Source organism: Cherax quadricarinatus, chromosome 23 (genome assembly GCF_038502225.1).
Source record: "Cherax quadricarinatus isolate ZL_2023a chromosome 23, ASM3850222v1, whole genome shotgun sequence".
NCBI classification, from domain to species: domain Eukaryota; kingdom Metazoa; phylum Arthropoda; class Malacostraca; order Decapoda; family Parastacidae; genus Cherax; species Cherax quadricarinatus.
The window spans coordinates 27,294,309-27,304,140 of NC_091314.1; positions in this window are offsets into that span (position 1 = coordinate 27,294,309).

Below are 9,832 nucleotides of genomic sequence, written 5' to 3' on the forward strand. Positions count from 1 at the left end.
CTGCTACTGCTGCTACTCCTGCTGCTACTGCTACTGCTGCTACTCCTGCTACTGCTGCTACTCCTGCTACTGCTGCTACTCCTGCTGCTACTGCTACTGCTGCTACTCCTGCTACTGCTGCTACTAGTCCTGCTGCTGCTGCTTCTGCTACTGCTGCTGCTACTCCTGCTGCTGCTTGTCCTGTTGGTGCTACTCCTGCTGCTGCTGCTACAACTCCTCCTCCTGCTGTTACTACTACTCCTGCTCCTGCTGCTGCTGCTGCTACAGCTCCTCCTTCTCCTGCTACTACTACTCCTGCTGCTGCTGCTACGACTCCTCCTGCTGCTACTGCTACTGCTGCTACTGCTGCTACTCCTGCTGCTGCTGCTACTGCTACTGCTGCTACTCCTGCTGCTGCTGCTACTGCTACTGCTGCTACTCCTGCTGCTGCTGCTACTCCTGCTACTCCTGCTGCTACTGCTACTGCTGCTACTGCTGCTACTCCTGCTGCTGCTACTGCTGCTACTCCTGCTGCTGCTGCTACTGCTACTGCTGCTACTCCTGCTGCTGCTGCTACTACTGCTCTTTCTCCTGCTCCTGCTGCTCTGCTGTGCTATGTGCCTTGCTTTCTCTTTTGCTGCACTGCTGCTACTGCTACTACTCCATAGCAGCGCTGCCTGCTGCTCCTTAGCAGCAACACGGCTGCTGCTTAACATCATCGCCAGCAACACTTGCTGCTGCTCTCCAGCTGCTGCTTATGCTCCTGCATGCTGCTCCTGCTACTGTTGCTGCTACTGCTCCTGCTGTCCTGCTCTCCTGCCCAACATGCAGCTGCTGCTGCTGCTGCTGCTACTGCTGTTTGTTTGGCTACTGCTCACTGCTGATGTAACATGCTGCTCCTTAACAACCCATATCACTCTTCTCCTGCTGCTCCTTGCAGCATGCTATGCTTACTGCTGCTCATATATCTGCTGCTACTGCTACTGCTGCTGCTGCTGCGAGTCCTGCTGCTGTTGCTACTGCTGCTACTCCTGCTGCTGCTACTGCTACTGCTGCTACTTCTACTGCTGCTACTGCTGCTACTGCTACTGCTGCTACTCCTGCTGCTGCTGCTACTGCTGCTATTCCTGCTGCTGCTGCTACTGCTGCTAGTCCTGCTGCTGCTGCTACTGCTACTGTTGCTACTGCTGCTACTCCTGCTGCTGCTGCTACAGCTACTGCTGCTACTCCTGCTGCTTCTGCTACTGCTACTGCTGCTACTGCTGCTATTCCTGCTGCTGCTGCTACAGCTACTGCTGCTACTCCTGCTGCTGCTTATTTGCTGCTGCTATCACCTGCTCCTGCTGCTCCTGCTGCTGCTGTTGCTCATATATCACCTGCTCCTGCAACATATCATAACAACAAGCTATGCTGCTGCTACTGCTGTTGTTTATTCTGCTGCTACTGCTGCTGTGTGCTGCTGCTCTTCTATAACTTTCTGCTGCTGTATCATGTATATGCTCTTTCTGCTATCACTCTTTCTCCTAACAACCATATGTACTGCTATCTGCTCATAACAACAACAGCTGCTATACTGCTATATCTGCATGTGCTCTGCTACTGCTGCTCATCATGCTGCTGCTGCTCCTGTAGCTGCTCTGCTGCTACTCTGCTGCTGCTGCTGCTGCACCTGCTGCTTTCTGCTGCTGCTGCTGCTGCTGCTGCTGCTGCACAGTTGCTGCTGCTGCTCATAACATGCTGCTGCGCATGTGCTGGGTCATAACAGCAGCAACAACAGCGCAACAACGCTGCTCATAGCAACAACCCAACTGCGGCTGCTGCTGCTCCTTAGCCAGCAGCGCTGCTGCTGCTGCGCTGCTGCTGCTGTTCACTTAGCAGCAGGCTGCGCTGCTCATAACCCAGCCTGCTGCTGCTGCTCCTGCTGCTGCTGCTGCTGCTGCTGCTGCTGCTGCTGCTGCTGCTACTGCTCTGCTGCTTGCTGCTGCTATCACTGCAGCTGCTGCTGCTGCTGTAACATGCTGCTTGCTCTTGCTGCTGCTTGCTGCTGCTGCTCTCTGTAGCCCCATGCTGCTTAACAACATAACATTTGTTCACTTAGCAACAGCAAACATTTGCTGTGCTGCTCATGATGTGTTGCTGCAACATGTGCTGTAGCTGCTGCTGGCTGTGGCAACATCATAACAGCAACAGCTGTGCTGCTGCTGCTGCTGCTCTTGCAGTTTGTCACTGCTGCTGCTTGGCAACTAGCAGTGTCCATCATATGGCCTGCCAGCTGCGCTGCAGCAACAGCAGCCGTTTGTTCCTTAGCCATGTCAGTGCGGTGGCAGCTGCTCGCCAGCAGCGTTTGCTGCAGCAGCAGCAGCAACAGCAGCTGCAACATAGCGCTGCTCATGGCAACGGCGCATGCTGCTGTAGCTGCTGGCTATATCGCGCAGCAGCGGCAGCAGCAACAGTTGTGCCAGCAGCAACAGCATATAACAGCTGCTTGGCAACATCGCCAACAGCAGCAACATCATGCTGCTCATAAGCAGCCTTGCTTATGCAGCACTTAGAACCATCATGTAGCAGCACTTAGCCTTGGCTGCTCGCCAGCAGCAGCAGCAACAGCAGCAGCATGCAGTGCTCATGCAGCAGCAGCTGCTGCTGCAGCAACATCGCAGCAACCCAGCATGCTGTAGCCTGGCAGCTGCTCATGTGGCTGTGCTGCTCATGGCTGCTCATGGCAGCTGCTGCTGCCAGCTTGTTTGCTCATGGCAGCAGCAGCTGCCAGCAACATCATAGCAGCAGCAGCTGCCAGCTTATGTAACAGTATCATAACCTTAGCAGCAGCAGCTCTGCTCCTTGTGCTGCTCCTGTCATACTTATGCAGCAACTGCTGCTGTTTGCTTGCTGCTCCTTAGCAGCAGCAACATGTTGCTGCTGCAAGCTATGGCGCGCTGCTTAACAGCGGCCGGCTGCTCGCCAGCTGGCAGCAGCTGCGCGGCTGCAGCAGCTGCTCATCGCCAGCAGCAGCAGCAGCAGCGGCAGCTGCGGCCGGCGGCCAGCAGCGGCTGCTCGCGGCGGCAGCAGCACTGGCTGTGGCTGTCGCCCGCGGCGGCAGCAGCAGCAACTGACAGCAGCGCTTGCTCGCCAGCCCAGCAGCAGCGCTGCCAGCGGTTGTCGCCAGCAAGCAGCAGCTGCTGTAGCCCAGCAGCAGCAGCTGTGGCAGTGCTCATGCAGCGCTGGCACGGTGCTCATGGCACTACTACTACTCCTGCTGCTACTGCTACGACTCCTCCTCCTCCTGCTACTAATACTCCTGCTGCTACTACTACTCCTGCTGCTGCTGCTGCTACAACTCCTCCTCCTGCTGCTACTACTACTCCTGCTGCTGCTGCTGCTACAACTCCTCCTCCTGCTGCTACTACTACTCCTGCTAATGCTGCTGCTATTCCTGCTACTCCCTTCCCTCACTATCCTGATCCTCTGGGTGGGGTACCATTCAAGGATTCCTCTGATAATCCTGTGTTTCAAGGGAAGGTTTTAATCCGCTCTCCGGGTGCTGATGGGATCTAGATAAAGCTTCCCCTGAAAATAAGCTCAAATAATTAAACAAACAACAGTCTCAGCTCTAACACTGTGGATCTTTCAACAACAGTCTCAGCTCTAACACTGTGGATCTTTCAACAACACTCTCAGCTCTAACACTGTGGATCTTTCAACAACAGTCTCAGCTCTAACACTGGATCTTTCAACAACAATCTCAGCTCTAACACTGGATCTTTCAACAACAGTCTCAGCTCTAACACTGTGGATCTTTCAACAACAGTCTCAGCTCTAACACTGGATCTTTCAACAACAATCTCAGCTCTAACACTGTGGATCTTTCAACAACAGTCTCAGCTCTAACACTGTGGATCTTTCAACAACAGTCTCAGCTCTAACACTGTGGATCTTTCAACAACACTCTCAGCTCTAACACTGTGGATCTTTCAACAACAGTCTCAGCTCTAACACTGTGGATCTTTCAACAACAGTCTCAGCTCTAACACTGTGGATCTTTCAACAACACTCTCAGCTCTAACACTGTGGATCTTTCAACAACAGTCTCAGCTCTAACACTGTGGATCTTTCAACAACAGTCTCAGCTCTAACACTGGATCTTTCAACAACAATCTCAGCTCTAACACTGGATCTTTCAACAACAGTCTCAGCTCTAACACTGTGGATCTTTCAACAACAGTCTCAGCTCTAACACTGGATCTTTCAACAACAATCTCAGCTCTAACACTGTGGATCTTTCAACAACAGTCTCAGCTCTAACACTGTGGATCTTTCAACAACAGTCTCAGCTCTAACACTGTGGATCTTTCAACAACACTCTCAGCTCTAACACTGTGGATCTTTCAACAACAGTCTCAGCTCTAACACTGTGGATCTTTCAACAACAGTCTCAGCTCTAACACTGTGGATCTTTCAACAACAGTCTCAGCTCTAACACTGTGGATCTTTCAACAACACTCTCAGCTCTAACACTGTGGATCTTTCAACAACAGTCTCAGCTCTAACACTGTGGATCTTTCAACAACAGTCTCAGCTCTAACACTGTGGATCTTTCAACAACAGTCTCAGCTCTAACACTGTGGATCTTTCAACAACACTCTCAGCTCTAACACTGTGGATCTTTCAACAACAGTCTCAGCTCTAACACTGTGGATCTTTCAACAACAGTCTCAGCTCTAACACTGTGGATCTTTCAACAACAGTCTCAGCTCTAACACTGTGGATCTTTCAGCAACAGTCTCAGCTCTAACACTGTGGATCTTTCAACAACACTCTCAGCTCTAACACTGTGGATCTTTCAGCAACAGTCTCAGCTCTAACACTGTGGATCTTTCAACAACAGTCTCAGCTCTAACACTGGATCTTTCAACAACAGTCTCAGCTCTAACACTGTGGATCTTTCAACAACAGTCTCAGCTCTAACACTGTGGATCTTTCAACAACAGTCTCAGCTCTAACACTGGATCTTTCAACAACAGTCTCAGCTCTAACACTGTGGATCTTTCAACAACAGTCTCAGCTCTAACACTGGATCTTTCAGCAACAGTCTCAGCTCTAACACTGTGGATCTTTCAGCAACAGTCTCAGCTCTAACACTGTGGATCTTTCAGCAACAGTCTCAGCTCTAACACTGTGGATCTTTCAACAACAGTCTCAGCTCTAACACTGGATCTTTCAACAACAGTCTCAGTTCTAACACTGTGGATCTTTCAACAACAGTCTCAGCTCTAACACTGTGGATCTTTCAACAACAGTCTCAGCTCTAACACTGGATCTTTCAGCAACAGTCTCAGCTCTAACACTGTGGATCTTTCAACAACAGTCTCAGCTCTAACACTGTGGATCTTTCAGCAACAGTCTCAGCTCTAACACTGTGGATCTTTCAACAACACTCTCAGCTCTAACACTGTGGATCTTTCAGCAACAGTCTCAGCTCTAACACTGTGGATCTTTCAACAACAGTCTCAGCTCTAACACTGGATCTTTCAACAACAGTCTCAGCTCTAACACTGTGGATCTTTCAACAACAGTCTCAGCTCTAACACTGTGGATCTTTCAACAACAGTCTCAGCTCTAACACTGGATCTTTCAACAACAGTCTCAGCTCTAACACTGTGGATCTTTCAACAACAGTCTCAGCTCTAACACTGGATCTTTCAGCAACAGTCTCAGCTCTAACACTGTGGATCTTTCAGCAACAGTCTCAGCTCTAACACTGTGGATCTTTCAGCAACAGTCTCAGCTCTAACACTGTGGATCTTTCAACAACAGTCTCAGCTCTAACACTGGATCTTTCAACAACAGTCTCAGTTCTAACACTGTGGATCTTTCAACAACAGTCTCAGCTCTAACACTGTGGATCTTTCAACAACAGTCTCAGCTCTAACACTGGATCTTTCAGCAACAGTCTCAGCTCTAACACTGTGGATCTTTCAACAACAGTCTCAGCTCTAACACTGGATCTTTCAGCAACAGTCTCAGCTCTAACACTGTGGAGCTTTCAACAACAGTCTCAGCTCTAACACTGTGGAGCTTTCAACAAGGTTCTTAAGGCCGTATATCCCACTCTTTGCTTACTAGTTTGTCTTAGTGCTAGTTACTTGTGAGATATTCTAGGTGGCTCTAGTTACTTGTGAGATCTTCTAGGTGGTGCTAGTTACTTGTGAGATCTTCTAGATGGCCCTAGTTACTTGTGAGATCTTCTAGGTGGTGCTAGTTACTTGTGAGATCTTCTAGATGACCCTAGTTACTTGTGAGATCTTCTAGGTGGCTCTAGTTACTTGTGAGATCTTCTAGATGGCCCTAGTTACTTGTGAGATCTTCTAGGTGGTGCTAGTTACTTGTGAGATCTTCTAGATGGCTCTAGTTACTTGTGAGATCTTCTAGGTGGTGCTAGTTACTTGTGAGATCTTCTAGGTGGCGCTAGTTACTTGTGAGATCTTCTAGATGGCCCTAGTTACTTGTGAGATCTTCTAGGTGGTGCTAGTTACTTGTGAGATCTTCTAGATGGCCCTAGTTACTTGTGAGATCTTCTAGGTGGTGCTAGTTACTTGTGAGATCTTCTAGATGGTGCTAGTTTCTCGTGAGATCTTCTAGATGGCTCTAGTTACTTGTGAGATCTTCTGGGTGGTGCTAGTTACTTGTGAGATCTTCTAGGTGGTGCTAGTTACTTGTGAGATCTTCTAGATGGTGCTAGTTTCTCGTGAGATCTTCTAGATGGCTCTAGTTACTTGTGAGATCTTCTAGGTGGTGCTAGTTACTTGTGAGATCTTCTAGATGACCCTAGTTACTTGTGAGATCTTCTAGGTGGTGCTAGTTACTTGTGAGATCTTCTAGATGGCTCTAGTTACTTGTGAGATCTTCTAGGTGGTGCTAGTTACTTGTGAGATCTTCTAGATGGCCCTAGTTACTTGTGAGATCTTCTAGGTGGTGCTAGTTATTTGTGAGATCTTCTAGATGGCTCTAGTTACTTGTGAGATCTTCTAGGTGGTGCTAGTTACTTGTGAGATCTTCTAGATGGCTCTAGTTACTTGTGAGATCTTCTAGGTGGTGCTAGTTACTTGTGAGATCTTCTAGATGACCCTAGTTACTTGTGAGATCTTCTAGGTGGTGCTAGTTACTTGTGAGATCTAGATTCTAGTTATGGCTAGATGGCCCTAGTTACTTGTGAGATCTTCTAGGTGGTGCTAGTTACTTGTGAGATCTTCTAGATGGCTCTAGTTACTTGTGAGATCTTCTAGGTGGTGCTAGTTACTTGTGAGATCTTCTAGGTGGCGCTAGTTACTTGTGAGATCTTCTAGATGGTGCTAGTTACTTGTGAGATCTTCTAGATGGCTCTGGTTACTTGTGAGATCTTCTAGGTGGTGCTAGTTACTTGTGAGATCTTCTAGGTGGTGCTAGTTACTTGTGAGATCTTCTAGGTGGTGCTAGTTACTTGTGAGATCTTCTAGATGGCCCTAGTTACTTGTGAGATCTTCTAGGTGGTGCTAGTTACTTGTGAGATCTTCTAGATGGTGCTAGTTTCTCGTGAGATCTTCTAGATGGCTCTAGTTACTTGTGAGATCTTCTAGGTGGTGCTAGTTACTTGTGAGATCTTCTAGATGGCTCTAGTTACTTGTGAGATCTTCTAGATGGTGCTAGTTACTTGTGAGATCTTCTAGATGGCTCTAGTTACTTGTGAGATCTTCTAGGTGGTGCTAGTTACTTGTGAGATCTTCTAGATGGCCCTAGTTACTTGTGAGATCTTCTAGGTGGTGCTAGTTACTTGTGAGATCTTCTAGATGGCTCTAGTTACTTGTGAGATCTTCTAGGTGGTGATAGTTACTTGTGAGATCTTCTAGATGGCTCTAGTTACTTGTGAGATCTTCTAGGTGGTGCTAGTTACTTGTGAGATCTTCTAGATGGCTCTAGTTACTTGTGAGATCTTCTAGGTGGTGCTAGTTACTTGTGAGATCTTCTAGGTGGCGCTAGTTACTTGTGAGATCTTCTAGTTGGCCCTAGTTACTTGTGAGATCTTCTAGGTGGTGCTAGTTATTTGTGAGATCTTCTAGATGGCTCTAGTTAGTTGTGAGATCTTCTAGGTGGTGCTAGTTACTTGTGAGATCTTCTAGATGGCTCTAGTTAGTTGTGAGATCTTCTAGGTGGTGCTAGTTACTTGTGAGATCTTCTAGATGGCTCTAGTTACTTGTGAGATCTTCTAGATGGTGCTAGTTACTTGTGAGATCTTCTAGATGGTGCTAGTTACTTGTGAGATCTTCTAGGTGGCGCTAGTTACTTGTGAGATCTTCTAGATGGTGCTAGTTACTTGTGAGATCTTCTAGATGGTGCTAGTTACTTGTGAGATCTTCTAGATGGCTCTAGTTACTTGTGAGATCTTCTAGATGGTGCTAGATACTTGTGAGATCTTCTAGATGGTGCTAGATGGGTGAGAGATCTTCTAGATGGTGCTAGTTACTTGTGAGATCTTCTAGGTGGCACTAGTTACTTGTGAGATCTTCTAGATGGCTCTAGTTACTTGTGAGATCTTCTAGATGGCCCTAGTTACTTAGGAGATCTTCTAGGTGGTGCTAGTTACTTGTGAGATCTTCTAGATGGCTCTAACTACTTGTGAGATCTTCTAGGTGGTACTTGTTACTTGTGAGATCTTCTAGATGGTGCTAGTTACTTGTGAGATCTTCTAGATGGTGCTAATTACTTGTGAGATCTTCTAGGTGGTGCTAATTACTTGTGAGATCTTCTAGATGGTGCTAGTTACTTGTGAGATCTTCTAGATGGTACTTGTTACTTGTGAGGTCTTCTAGATGGTGCTAGTTACTTGTGAGATCTTCTAGGTGGTGCTAATTACTTGTGAGATCTTCTAGATGGTGCTAGTTACTTGTGAGATCTTCTAGATGGTGCTAATTACTTGTGAGATCTTCTAGGTGGTGTTAATTACTTGTGAGATCTTCTAGATGGTGCTACTTACTTGTGAGATCTTCTAGATGGTGCTAGTTACTTGCGAGATCTTCTAGATGGTACTTGTTACTTGTGAGGTCTTCTAGATGGTGCTAGTTACTTGTGAGATCTTCTAGATGGTGCTAGATGGGTGAGAGATCTTCTAGATGGTGATAGTTAAGTGGGACATCTTTCAGATGCTGCTAGTTAGGTGAGAGATCTAGATGCTGTTAGTTTAATGGGAGATATTCTAGATGCTGCTATTTAGGTGGGAGATCTTGTGGATAGTGCTAGTTAGGTGGGAGATCTTATAGATGCTGCTAGTTAGGTGGGAGATCATCTAGATTCTGCTAGTTAGGTGGGAGATCTTATAAATGCTGCTAGTTAGGTGGGAGATCATCTAGATTCTGCTAGTTAGGTGGGAGATCTTCTAGATGGTGCTAGTTATGTGGGAGATCTTATAGATGGTGCTAGTTAGGTTAGAGATTTTCTAGATGCTGCTAGTTAGGTGGGAGATCATCTAGATTCTGCTAGTCAGGTGGGAGATCTTATAGATAGTGCTAGTTATGTGGGAGATCTTATAGATGGTGCTAGTTAGGTTGTAGATCTTCTAGTTGCTGCTAGTCAGGTGAGAGATCTACAGTAGTATACATACTAGACAGTCATGAAATAAGACTATTTGGAAAATTAATTTTTAATTGAAAAATACACGGCAATGACATGACAGATAATTGATTTAATAAGAGATATGACTGCACTTTGTTATTATAAACAATGTTACAGGCTCTGGCGTAAAAGCGACCAATATTGAACACATTTTGGCAAGTTCTTCGTCGTGGTACTATTTCCTAATAACAGCAACAGTTACCTTCTCCAC